Source organism: Pan troglodytes, chromosome 6, assembly GCF_028858775.2.
Source record: "Pan troglodytes isolate AG18354 chromosome 6, NHGRI_mPanTro3-v2.0_pri, whole genome shotgun sequence".
Taxonomy (NCBI): Eukaryota; Metazoa; Chordata; class Mammalia; order Primates; family Hominidae; genus Pan; species Pan troglodytes.
Window position 1 is genome coordinate 109033511 of NC_072404.2, and position 14156 is coordinate 109047666.

General features: G+C 42.7%; 1 protein-coding gene and 1 pseudogene across 5 annotated transcripts in view; one reads left to right on the top strand and one right to left on the bottom strand.

Moving 5' to 3' along the window:
- ZSCAN25 (zinc finger and SCAN domain containing 25) overlaps positions 1-14156 on the top strand; it is a 64799-nt gene that overhangs the window by 16119 nt on the left and 34524 nt on the right. The gene's annotated exons all lie outside the window — the stretch shown is intronic.
- LOC134810469 (ADP-ribosylation factor 6-like) lies at positions 5562-6283 on the bottom strand (annotated as a pseudogene).

Below are 14156 nucleotides of genomic sequence, written 5' to 3' on the forward strand. Positions count from 1 at the left end.
GTTCGAGACCAGCCTGAGCAACATAGTGAGACCTCATCTACAAACAAATATTAACTGGGCATGGGTGGTGCACGCCTGTGGTCCCAGCTATTCAGGAGGCTGAGGCGGGGCATCACTTGACCCTAAGAGGTTGAGGTTGCAGTGAGCCCTGATTGTGCCATTGCACTCCAGCCTGGGAGACAGAGCAAGACCCTGTCTCAAAACAAAACAGTTCCTTAATGTCAAAATATCCAGTGAATTTTAAGAACCCACCTAATTTTTCAATATAATATAATTTGTTGCTTTGTCTCTTAAGGCTTATAATCTGTAGTACTTATCCTTTTCTTCTTGAGATTTATTCATTTTAAAAAACTCGATCATTTATCCTGGAGAGTTTTTTACATTCTGCATTTTCTGTTGTGTTTTTTTGTTTGTTTGTTTGTTTTTTTTTTTTTTTTTTTGAGCTGGAGTCTCGCTCTGTTGCCCAGGCTGGAGTGCAGTGGCACAGTCTCAGCTCACTGCAACCTCCCTGTCCCGGGTTCAAGCGATTCTCCTGCCTCAGCCTCCCAAGTAGCTGGGATTACAGGCATGTGCCACCATGCCCAGCTAATCATTCTGCATTTTCTGTTTGCATACCCATGGCGTGATTTAACATATTTCCCTGCCTTCTGTATTATCTAAAAATGTAGAAGTGTTTAGTGGTGTAATCAGATTCATATTTCACATTTTGGCAAGAACACATTATAGGTTGTGACATGCCCTGTTTCTCTTCATATGGTTTTAGAAGCCTAGATCTGCTTCTTTCGTTAGTTCTGTAAATGCTTCATCATTTAGTAGTTGGAATATTTCTGTAAGAAATTTCCCTTCATTAACTTAGGTTGCCCTTAGATATAGTTCATACAGGGAAGGCAAGAAAATGCTTGATCCTCCTCTTTATTTGCCTGTTTTCAGAATAATGAGCTAGTTACTTTTTGCTTCCTGTAAAGGCAGTCAAGTCTGTAGAAATCAATGCGTTCATAGCTTTTTGCTTTTATTGGTTTTTTTGAGACAGAGTCTTGCTCTGTCACCCAGGCTGGAATGCAGTGGTGCAATTGTAGTTCACTGCAGCCTCAAACTCCCAGGCTAAGGTGCTACCCCTTCCTTGGCCTTCCAAATTATTGAGATTACAGGTGTGGGCCACTGCACCTGGCCTGCACTCATGGATTTAAACATACTTGGTATTGATCAGTCTGCTGGAGTTATAATTTGATGCTCAAATTATTTCACCTTTGACCAGTGGAGGCCCCTGGACCTTGGCTCCTGAATCCTTTTGACACAACCCTAATTCTCATTGACAGCTTCTTTGCTTTCTGGCATGACAAGATGTTCCAGGCAAATGTTCCATATTTCCTGCCCCTTTTGAGAGTGAAAGTGGGTGCTATTTATTATGCTGGGACAGTGGTGTAAACCGGGACTCTCCAGGTCAAATGGGTATTTGGTCAACTCATAGATGGGCCTCCTTTTGTATGACAAGGCATCTGCGGTTGCCTCACATTGTGATGATGCTGTACACCTTCAGTGTCTGGCTGCATGTGCCGTGCTGCTGGGTAATGAGGGAGGCTGTTGTCCTTTGCAAGAGAAACTCTGTTTTCTCCCCTGGGTGGTGGTAGAACCAGGTAACTGCCTAAGGTCTGTCCTGGGGAAATATTTCATCAAGAAAGTTTGGTCCATGTCATAGTGTGTGCTATGGGTGTTGTCTGCAGGCTGATTATGCTTAAAATACTTTCAGTACCTGTTTTATCCCAGCTGAGAGGCAAGGAGAACCTTTGTTTCTTAAAAAATAAGCTGGTTTCAGCCAGGTGCAGTGGCTCACGCCTATAATCCCAGCTCTTTGGGAGGCCGAGGCGGGCGGATCACCTGAAGCCAGGAGTTCGAGACCAGCCTGGACAACATGGTGAGACCTTGTCTTTATTAAAAATGCAAAAATTTGGCCAGGCGCGGTGGCTCACGCCTGTAATCCCAGCACTTTGGGAGTCCGAGGCAGGTGGATCACAAGGTCAGGAGATTGAGACCATCCTGGTTAACACAGTGAAACCCCATCTCTACTAAAAACATATAAAAAAACAAAATTAGCTGGGCATGGTGGTGGGCACCTGTAGTCCTAGCTACTTGGGAGCCTGAGGCAGGAGAATGGTGTGAACCCGGGAGGCGGAGCTTGCAGTGAGCCGAGATCGCACCACTGCACTGCAGCCTGGGGGACAGAGTGAGACTCCGTCTCAAAAACAAAAAAAAAAATTAGCCAAGCGTGGTGGCAGGCGCCTGAGGCAGGAGAATCACTTGAACCCGGGGGGCGGAGGTTGCAGTGAGCCGAGATCATGCCACTGCACTCCAGCCTGGGTGACAGAGCGAGACTCTGTCTCAATAGTAATAATAATAAGCTGGTTTCAAGTCCCCTCCCTCTGTACAGTACAGATTGACTTAATCCACTTCTGAGACAGGGAAAATGACAGGTAGCAACATGTTTCTCTAGCAGGTACTTGCTCTTAAACTTCGCCAGGGTTTCTCAGCCCCTGCACTGTTAACATTTTGTGCCAGATAATTCTCTGTTGGCAGCTGTCCTGGTTGTTTTTTTTTTTTTTTCACTGTGTAATTCCTTTATTTTCTGCATATTAGTGCTTTACTAACACTACAACCATAAAGAACACAGTTTCAAGTACTGTACTTTTTAGTTTGGGGCGATCATAGTCTACAGACTCATTTACTTATATTAAACAAGATTAACCTCATTCAAAACGTACTGCAGTTTATAAATTCACATAAATACAGAAACTGATGCAATTAAACAACTTCAGGATCTTATTTTTTCAATTCTTAGATTATAATTTTTTTCTGCAGGCTATAATTACCTGCTCCAGTCACCAATGATTATTGTTCAATTTAACTACATCAATTATAAACCTCTTATATCCTTAAAGAAAATTTTAAGTGAAAATTACAATTTCTTACCAAAAGGTTTAGAGTTTTCCAAATTTCAAATATTTCCTTCCCCCTCCCCCATTTCCAGTCAGACATTTCAAATAAACTAAAAATAACCACATCTCACCTGCAACATTCAATGATAGCAATCACTTGATGTATAAAATTTTAACTATGCTCCCAGTTATTTTAAGACACAAAAAAGTGGCTGCCTACCAATCTGTCTTCACAAGTTAGAAATACTACATTGAAGATTTAACATGGGCTGGGCGCGGTGGCTCATGCCTGTAATCCCAGCACTTTGGGAGGCCGAGGTGGGCGGATCACGAGGTCAGGAGATCGAGACCATCCTGGATAACATGGTGAAACCCCGTGTCTACTAAAAATACAAAAAATTAGCCGGGCGTGGTGGCGGGCCCCTGTAGTCCCAACTACTTGGGAGGCTGAGGCAGGAGAATGGCGTGAACCCGGGAGGCAGAGCTTGCAGTGAGTGGAGATCGCGCCACTGCACTCCAGCCTGGGCAACAGAGCGAGACTCCATCTCAAAAAAAAAAAAAAAAAGATTTAACATGAGGGTTTCAAGTTTCCTCCGGTTTAGGCATTTGTACCTTTGTGCTTGTTTTGTTTCAGGATGTTACTATAGCATTGATGTTGGATAACCCATATTTATATACCTTACAATGCAATCATTTAAAACACTAAGAATTACATTTATGGTGGAACTTTGGGAATTTTAGAAAGCAACCAGTGTTCTTAGATGTGTTTATTAGCCTTATTTCTAGAACTATTTCTACTAAAGTGAAACTGAGAACTTTGTACTTTAGTTGCATCTTGAAATCAAAAATCCCTCTGCACCAACAGGAGCCTACATGAGAATAACCTTTTGCATCTGCTTTAAGTAAAATGTTTGTCAAGAGTTTTACTTTGAATAGTTCATTTTTTTTTATAGTCTTACACTTCTCATACGTCTTTGGTAAAAGCTCCATTATACAATATGGCCAAAGCATGAAGGACCAATACTGTCCAACTATACCAAGATGTCCCGCTTAATTTTAGTTTTCAGACACACTCATAAACAAAACCCACTCCACCTTTTCCTGTATACTGCCTTTGCAGTCTACATTTCTTAAATTCCCTATTTAATTCCTTGAGGATCACTAAAATTATTCCTTAAGGCTATATAGGAGCCAGATGCTGCTTTACAATTCTGCATCAAGCATTAACTTTTGGTTCAAAATATTATCATAGTGGTTGCAATCCAGTTACTGGTCCTAGCCAGCTAACCAAGGAATCTTGTTAGGATCTAGATATCATCAGCGAGCACACTGCTTACACATGAAGAAAAATTAAGTTTACATTCATTGTAATCTGTAGGTTCTTTGTCCTCATCCTCCATCCACTTTAATAGTCATCCCTCAAGTCTACACATCATTCATTCATCATGCTTCCTTCCTTAAAGGAGACAGTGTACTATTGAACCAACAGGGTATCTTTTTTATTATTTGCATGAGTTAATCCTACAAACAAAATTAAATACCTTTTTTATAAAACATATTTTTCAGTGTTCTAATTGATGGAGATGTGGATCACACATCTATAAAAAATGACATAGCTTCAGCTTAATTAGTTGCTATAATGTGAAAACAGGAATGTGTATTTTTTTCAACTAGGTAAAAGGTGCATATAATTTGAATGGTTACATGCTTTATTAATGAACAAAGTAAACCTGTTAGTAATTTTTAAATTACTGGTCTTAGGCGTTTGAAACAAGGTAAAAGTATACATTCTAGTTTTGCCCAAAAATCACTTAAAATATCTACAAATATTTAATCTATGTGTGGTGTACACCATTATTGCTCCAATTTCTGGGAAGAGTGTTTTTTTAAAGTTTAAAAAAGAGGAAAAACAGCAAAGTGACTACTTTGCAGTGGAAAAAAAAAGTGTGTCCTTCATGGTTTACACTTTCATATTTTTATGCAGTGTTAAGTTAGCTACGTTATGGGGAACTTGGGTTTTATTCCTGCTCATGCATGATGTATGTTTCAGAACTTATTTGCTGACATTTCAGAGAACTTCTTACATTACCTGTTTAACATACTGAGGTGCAACTGGAACATATTACAATGATATTAGTCATCATTTGCCACTGTGGGCTAAGTTTACTATACTGGTCTTAGATATAAAAGGTCACATTTGAAATTACTAAGTTAGAACTCATAAGAAAGGGGGGAAAGGCCTTAAATATAAAAGACAAATGACAGTTTGATTAAGCAATAATTTTCAGTTTACTAGATGAAACAGACTTGCAACATAGTCTGCATGAATGCAAAATAAGCCATCTACAGCAAGTGATAAGGAAACTGGACAAAAAAGGAAAAAAGCATACATAGGAAAATGAAAGATTCTCTCGAAATAAAAAAAAATCAATTATTACAAAGGACTTTACCAAGAACTGCTGTATATCCCCCATCCCATCTGCTGGAAGTCAACAAGAGCATCTGGCAACTTTGTGTTCATGTCAAATGTCAGAGCATCCTAACGCAAAGCCGAAAAAGGAAAAAGAAAGGGAAACAAAAGAGAAGACCCCCAAGCCCTCTCCCCCCAAACTGTAGAACAGTAACTCCAGAGTTCAAATTCAAAAGAAAAGTGGCAATTGAAAGAGGAGATGGTGGCGATAATCCTGTGAATGGGTTTTTGATTTCTCTCCTTCCAGGGGATGGGTGGAGAATGCTCATTAAGATTTGTAGTTAGAGGTTAACCATGTGAGCTCCTCACAGAGTCCGTCCCCTGAGGTGGCACAGGAGGGCTGCCCATACCAGTTCCTGTCCTGAATCCAGGTCAGGCCCAGTTTCTCCTGGATCTTGTGGGGTTTCATGGCATCGGGCAGGTCCTGCTTGTTGGCGAAGATGAGGATTATGGCGTCCCTCATCTCCTGGTCATTGATAATGTGATGCAGCTCCTGGCAAGCCTCATCGGTGCGGTGGCAGTCGGCACAGTCCACTACGAAGATCAGACCTTGGGTCCCAGTGTAGTTATGCCGCGAGAGCGCGGATCTTGTCCTGGCCACCCACATCCCATATGTTGAACTTGACATTTTTGTAAGTCACTGTCTCCACGTTGAAACCCACAGTGGGAATTGTGGTCACCGACTGGCCCAGCTTCAACATTTACAGGATTGTTGTCTTGCCGGCCGCATCCAGGCGCAACATGAGGATCCACATTTCCTTGTTCCCGAAGATTTTGGATAGCACTTTCCCCATCGCGTCAGAGAAGCTGGGGCCGGGGGCATTCAGGTGTCCTGGGTCCCCTCAGCCAACAACGCCGCCGCTGCTGCGAAACCGAAACGAAGGCTCCCAGCCTTTGCGGCCTGGGAGTTGTCTCCTAAGGGCAGAGGCCCAGGCCTGTCGCTCACTCGGGCATCACCGACCGCACAACTTGATTCCTCCAGTCGCCGCTGCCACCTGGGGCCGGAGTCTGTGCTGGGAGCCGCCGTCCTGCTGAGGCACGGCCCGGCTGTCCTGGTTGTTTTATGCATTGTAGGATGTTTAGCAGCAATCCTGGCCTCAACCTACCAGATGCCAGTAGCACCTGCCGGCTGTAACAATCAAAGATGTTTCTGGAGGAACAATTTGGCTTTCAGGAAGAGCAAATAGTTGGACGTCCCCTGGGGGAGGCAGAATCGACTTTAGCTGAGAATCACTGTTCTTAGCATTCAGGATAATAGGTCAATTAGATATTTTAGCTATTGAGAGAAGGACTGGAACTCCATGGACTGGACCTGTTTCCTGCAGAGTTTAAAGTCTCCACCTAGTTCCTAGAAAACAAAGGAGTTTTACTAGAGATCACTTGGGGGTAAAGGTAGTATTGTCAAGCAGAGTCAAGAGCTGTTGAAGTCTAATCTCAGGGCAGGGGCCTGCAATTCTGTATCAAGCAAGCTAGGTGGTCCCTGTGGAGGCACCCTGGCTCCAGCACTGCTGCTTTTGGTTCCTGTCAGGTAGGTCCCTGCCACAATGCCTCTGCATCACAAAGAGCCTCTGCTTGGGTGTAGACTAACCTTCCCTTAGCAAGGGCCACTTAAGGGCATTGCAGCCAATTACAGGCTCTTTACTCCATAATAGGAGACAGTAAATATTTGAATGAAAGACCTGGATTTCTACCTGTTTCAGCAATTAGAAGGCACTATGGTGAGAGCAGTTTCAGTGGCATAGTGGGGGAAAGCCAGATTCCAGTGGGTTGTAGATTTCTCCTGTGAATTCTAACTCATAACTTACTTAGGCTGGGTGCAGTAGCTCGCGTCTGTAATACCAGCACTTTGGGAGGCTGAGGTGGGAGGATCACTTGAGCCCAGGAGCTCAAGACCAGCCTGGGCAACATAATGAGACCCCCATCTCTACAAAAAGTTGAAAAATTAGCTGAGCATAGTGGCATGCGTCTGTAGTCCCAGCTACTCAAGAGGTTGGGGTGGGAGGATTGCTTGAGCCCAGGAGGTCAAGGCTGCAGTGAGCCAAGATTGTGTCACCACACTTCAGCCAAGGTGACAGAGCAAGACACTGTCTCAAACAAAAACTACTTAAAGGTCAAATAGGCATCTCATACATCACACACTAAACCAAACTCTTCGTTTTCTTCCCACCCTCAAAATCTATTTCTCCTTTATTGATTGATTGAGATGGAGTTTTGCTCTTGTTGCCCAGGCTGGAGTGCAACGGTGCGATCTTGGCTTACTGCAACCTCCGCCTCCCAGGTTCAAGCAGTTCTCCTGTCTCAGCCCCCAGAGTAGCTGGGATTACAGGCGCCTGCCATAGCCTGGCTAATTTTTGGTATTTTTAGTAGAGACGGGGTTTCACCATGTTGGTCAGGCTGGTCTTGAACTCCTGAGCTCAGGTGATCCATCCGCCTTGCCCTCCCAAAGTGCTGGGATTACAGGCGTGAACCACCGCACCTGGCCTCTCCCTTATTTTAATGAATGATATGATTCCTGCTCTCATACCCCACATCCAAACCATCAGCAAATCTTGCTTCTCCCATCATAGGCAATGATCTCTAGCTGTTTGTTGAGCCACCAATTGCAATTATACTGAATTCACTTGCCAGAAATTCTCCAAGCCAAATAAATTCACTTGGGCCTCTCACAATTTTGAATTCCTGTCCTGCCTGTTTTCTGTAAGATCTCAGGGAAGGATATACTTCCAGAGAGCCATCTTGTCCAGCGCATTCCCAGGATCAATATGTTTTGATAAAAAAACTCCATAAAAATTGGCTATGAAGCTGGGAAAACAGGCAATATTCTTTGTCACTGAGAATTTAAACTAATGGGAGAGGGAGGATGGAAATGCATGGGTAGTATATGTGTTGTGCCCTGAGAAGCAGAGCGACTTGGGAGGAGCAGTTTGGCTTTCAGGAAGAGCAAATAGTTTTGCTGCCACATACACTAGCCGTAGCTCTGTTCTATCATCTGAGTGGCCAGAGACCAGGAAATGGTAGCAAACCCAAGAGCTTCATGTTTTCCCTTCCTAGTCAAAAAGTGCAGTCTCTTCAGAAGGTGGTAGGAGAGCTTTTAGATAGAGATTGGGAGGAGAGAGGTGGTAGAATCTTCGTTTACCTCCTGTATTAGTCTGTTCTCGTGCTGCTATAAAGAGCTGCCTAAGACTGGGTAATTTATAAAGGAGAGAGGTTTAATTGACTCAGTTCCTCAGGGATAGGGAGGCCTCAGGAAACTTACAATCATGGTTGAAGGGGATGCAAACATGTCCTTCTTCATATGGCAGCAGGAAGAAGTGCTGAACAAAGGGGGATAAGCCCCTTACAAAACAATCAGATCTTGTGAGAACTCACTATCATGAGAACAGCATGCGGGTAACCACCCCCATGATTCAATTACCTTCCTTCGGGTCCCTCCTACAACATGTGGGGATTATGGAAACTATAATTCAAGATGAGATTTGGGTGGGGACACAGCCAAACCATATCACCTCCCATCCTTGACTCCTACCTCCAGGAGCTATTTGATTCCAGGGGGTTGTAGATTTCTCCCTTGAGTTCTAACTCATATTCACAACTACTTACTTAAAGATCAAGTAGGCATCTCAAACTTACCACCACAAAACCAAACTCTTCATTCTCCTCCCACCATCCATACCTAATTCTTCCTCATCTTAATGAATGGACCCTCTAATGCCCCAGTTGCTCAGTCCAAAAAGCCTAGATGTCACTCTCTTATACCCTACATCTAAGCCATCAGCAAATCCTGTTGGCCCTACTTTCAAAATATTGACAGAGACGGACAACTCCCACTCCCTCCAAGGCTTCAGGTCCAATCCACCATCTTCTCCCTAGACTTTGTCAGCTGTCTCCCTGCTTCTACTCTTTCCTCTGCATACTCTCTTCTCTATCCAAGAACCAGATAATCTTTTAAAAATATAACTAAGATGATTTTACATGTTGTTTGGAACTTTCCAAAGGTTTCTCCTCTCAGAATAACAAAGTCCTTTCATACCTGACAGTTCTTCCTGATCATGCCAGGCACACTCCCAGTTTTGTTTTCAGCTCCTGTTGTTCTTCTTGCCTAGAAGCTACTTTCTCAAGCCCTTTACACAACTTTCTCCTTCTCTTCATGTGAGTTCCTGTTTTGAGAGACCTTCTCTAACTATCTGTCATGTTTTTGAAACATATCTGCAAATTCTTTGACACTCTTTTCACCAAGAGTTAGAGTCCAGTTCCTCTCCTCTTGAAACTGACCAAAGTGACTCACTTCTAACAAATTAAATGTGAAGGCAGTGATGCTTAGTCATAAGAGGTGATAGGTGGGATGCTTGCCCTTGGAACAGAGCTGCAATGCTGGGAGGAAGCCCCCACCACATTGACAGGCTGCACAGAGGTATTCCAGCAATAGTCCTCACTGTGGTCATAGTGGACACCTAGCACCAACCATCAGTCAGGTGAGAAGGAACCCTCCAGATGACTCCAGCTCCAGTCCCTGTTTGACTGGAACCATGTGAGAGACCCTACAGGGAAACTGCCAAGCTCAGCCTAGTCACCCCCAGAAATGTGAACAAAAATAAATGCATGCTATTGTTTTTAGCCACTAAGTATGAGTGGTTTAATTACATAGCAATAGATAATTGGAACACAACCCTTCTACAGTAGCACTCCCCATCAGTCTCTATTTTCTTACCCAGATTTATTTTTCTTTGTAGCCCTTACCATTATCTGACGTATTATAAATTTGTTTTTGTTTCCTGTTCTACCACATGCCCTGGAACTTCAGCTGTGTGAAAGTAGAAACTTTGCTTTTTTTGCTGATATTTCCCCCACTACCTAGAATGGTGCTTGGTACATACTAGTCACTCAAGCTCAGATTGTTTTGTTAAATGGATGTACCTGTGGTCTGTGATGTGAAGAAGGCACCCAAGTTGAACAGAGACAGTATGGGCGTGAAAGTATTGTGGAACTTGGAAAGGACCACATAGGAGATATTATTATTCTCATTATTCTTGAGGATACTTCTACTTCCCCATTAGTGGTCCTTAATAATGATTTTTTAATGTAGGTAATGAAGTTATTTTTTCTTTTTTTCAAAAAAGCAATTTATTTTTGAAGTAGAAATAAAAATTCTGGTGTTTATAGGATCGAGTTTACACTTCCAAGTCTGTAAGAGTGACTAAGCTTCTGAACCTTTTATGGTTGCCTTATGTGCAGGATGAGAAAGGGAATGTTCCTCTCCCCATACCCCTAAGCAAGCAGCCTGCAGGCCAAGACCGGTGCCCATCTAGAAAGGCGTTTGCCATAAGAGAAGAATCATCTTACCCTATGTACTCCATTGGACTTTAGAAGCCTGTGAGCCGGAAAGTCTCCTTACAAACCAGCATAGAGCAAGGTTAGGTGAAGGTCTTTCATGTTTACCCATTGCTGCCCCCCCTTTTTTTTCTTGTTCATTTTTTTTTCCATGGGGCCAAATCATTATATTCTTCACCATTACAGCAAATGCATATTGAACATTTCTTCATAGTGATGTCAACTCTTCATGTCATTTTCACAGGCTTGAGGTGAGATTCTGTTGAGTTTTTTGTGGTTTTATGGCCAGAGACCCAGGAAAGGCTGATTCTTGCCCTGCCAATCATCCCAACCCCGATGGCCCAAGGAGCAACAGCAGATGGGGCTCTCAGTCCCACTGTAGTAGTCTCTGAGCTGCACCCAGTAACCTGCATCATAGAGGTCACTGGGGAAGGGAGTTGCGAGATCGTGTAGGCTTGCATTGCTCCTCCCTCTCAGCCCCACATCTGAGTTGAAAACCTGTGGGTTCAGGCACACTGTGCAGGAGGGAGATTGGAGACCAAATGGGAATTCCAAGAGATGCACAAGCAGAAGACTGTTCAGGGCCAGGCAAAAAGGAAGGAAGCTTCATCTCAGATGCTGACCCTGTGAGGCACACCACCCTTCATAAAATAGGGGCCAGTGAGATCCTGGGGCTCTGACAAGCACACACTTAATTCTTTTTCTTTGGATGGGATCAGGATCAAGGAGACGAAGGGAATGGGTTAAGGCAAAATCTCTTGGAGATGGTCATCAGTGTTCTTTCTCCAGTGTTTGCTGTCATCGTCCTTGTCATCATTGTCACCTTCACCATCATTAGCTATAGCAGCACACTTGTACTGAGTCATTGTTTTACACCAGGTGCTGTGATAGATTCTTCTGTGGATGGGGTTATTTGGATAAACAGGATCTTTTATACAACTTAAGAACAAACAGTCCTGTTTGGGGTAGCATTTGGGGTGCACTTGACTGATGCCAAGCAGAGCATGAAAAGGACTGTCACAGAATTTGCATTCTGGAGAGCTCTGGAGGGGAAAGAAGACCCTCTCCTGGCCTAGGGCACTGGAGGCTTCATGAAGAACATATTTGATCTGAGCCTTGAAGGACAAGTGGAATTTTGTAGATAGAAATGGGCAAGTTGGGCTGCCTGAACAGCATGAGGGGGACTAAAAGCATGGTGTCTTTGGTAAATGAGAGGGACTTGGACTAGAAGGCAGTTGTTGTGACCCTCTGAGTAATTCTTTTTCCTCCGCCACGCCCTTTGCAGCCTATTACTGTAATTGATAGGAAACTGCATGTAATTCCTCCCACATGAACTCATTTTTATGAGGCCTTTCTTCATTTGTTTCCTTTCCCAAGTCAATGAGTGGAGAAGCACATTCCTAGGGATTATGATAGCCGATTTCCTGCATGTTCTTCACTCACAGAAAAGCAATGCCAGATCTGGTCTCCTTTCTTTCCTTTCCATGTATGTAACAGACCTTTCTTTTTTTGAAAAAAGAGAACACATAGTGGGACAGGTTGAGGTCAGCTCAGGAAGTCAGGAGGGTCAGACATGAGACCTTCACTGCAGACACTCCTGATGCAAGTGCCTGGAGCCACAGAAGCCCACCCAGCAGGAGCAGGATGGCTTTGAGGAGGACGATCAAGCCTGGCCCCAGAGCTAGGTTCACTTCAGAATGTGGGGATGGTCTCACTCTGTTGCCAGGCTGGAGTGCAATGGCGCGATCTTGGCTCACTGCAACCTCCGCCTCCTGGGTTCAAGCGATTCTCGTGCCTCAGCCTCCCGAGTAGCTGAGATTACAGGTGCGTGCCACCACATGCAGCTAATTTTTGTATTTTTAGTAGAGATGGGGTTTCACCATGTTGGCCAGGATAGTCTCGATCTCCTGACCTTGTTATCTGCCCACCTCGGCTTCTGAAAGTGCTGGGATTACAGGCGTGAGACACTATGCTCAGCTGATCTCATTCCTTTTTATGGCTGCATAGTATCCCATGGTGTATATGTACCACATTTTCTTTATTCAGTCCGTAATTGATGGGTGTTTAGGTTAATTTCATATCTTTGCTATTGTGAGTAGTACTGCAGTGAACATATGTGTGCATGTGTCTTTATGATTTATATTCCTCTGGATATATACCCAGTAATGGGATTGCTGGGCCAAATGGTATTTCTGTCTTTAGATCTTTGAGGAATTGCCACACTATTTTCCATAATGGTTGAACTAATTCACACTCCCATCGACAGTGTATAAGTGTTTATTTTTCTCCACAACCTTGCCACACCTGTTATTTTTTGACTCTTTATTAATAGCCATTCTGACTGGTGTTAGATGGTATCTTATTGTGGTTTTGATTTGCACTTCTCTAGTAATCAGTGATGTTAAGCTTTTTTTTTATATGATTGTCGTCCACATGTATGTCTTCTTTTGAAAAATGTCTGTTCATGTCCATTGCCCATTTTTAAATTTTTTTTCTTGTAAATTTAAGTTCTTTATAGATGTTGGCTATTAGACCTTTGTTGGATGTATAGTTTGCATTTCTTTTCCCCAGTCTGTGCTCTTGGCACCTTTGTCAAAAATGAGTTCACTGTAGATGTGTAGATTTGTTACTGGGGTCTCTATTCTGTTCCACTGGTCTATGTGTCTGTTTTTATGCCAGTACCAGGCTGTTTTGGTTACTATAGCTCTGTAGTATACTTTGAAGTCAGGTAAATGTGTTTCCTCCAGTTTTGTTCTTTTTGCTGATGTTAGCTTTGGCTATTCTTGGTCTTTTGTGAATCCATACAAATTTTAGGATTAAAAAAATATTTCTGTGAAGAATGTCATTGGTATTTTGATAGGGATTGCATTGAATCCATATATTGCTTTGGGTATTGTGGACATTTTTAACAATATTGATTCTTGAAATATATAAACATGGAATATCTTTCTATGTTTTTGTGTCCTCTTCAATTTCTTTCATCAGTGTTTTATAGTTTTCATTGTAGAGATCTTTCATTTCTTTGATTAAGTTAATTCCTAGGTATTTAATTTTATTTGTGGCTATTGATTTTATTTCAGATTGTTCCTTGCTGGCATATAGAAGTGCTACCAATTTTGTACGTTGATTTTGTATCCTGCAAATTTACTGAATTTGTTTATCAGTTCTAATAGTTTTTTGGTGGAGTCTTTAGGTTTTTAAAATATCATTTGGAAGTCATATGGAAATATCATTTAGAAATCATTTCCAAATACCATTTAGAAACCATTTGAGTGTTTTCTTACTTCCTGGCACAAAAAGTGTCCTGGGCTCATCTTGAACATTTTTAGTCCTAGCCCTGGCATCAGCTATTTCTCTAACGAGCTCTGGTTCCCTTCAGTGGAAAATGATATTCATAAGCCAAGATCTAGGCACTAAGTATACTCATT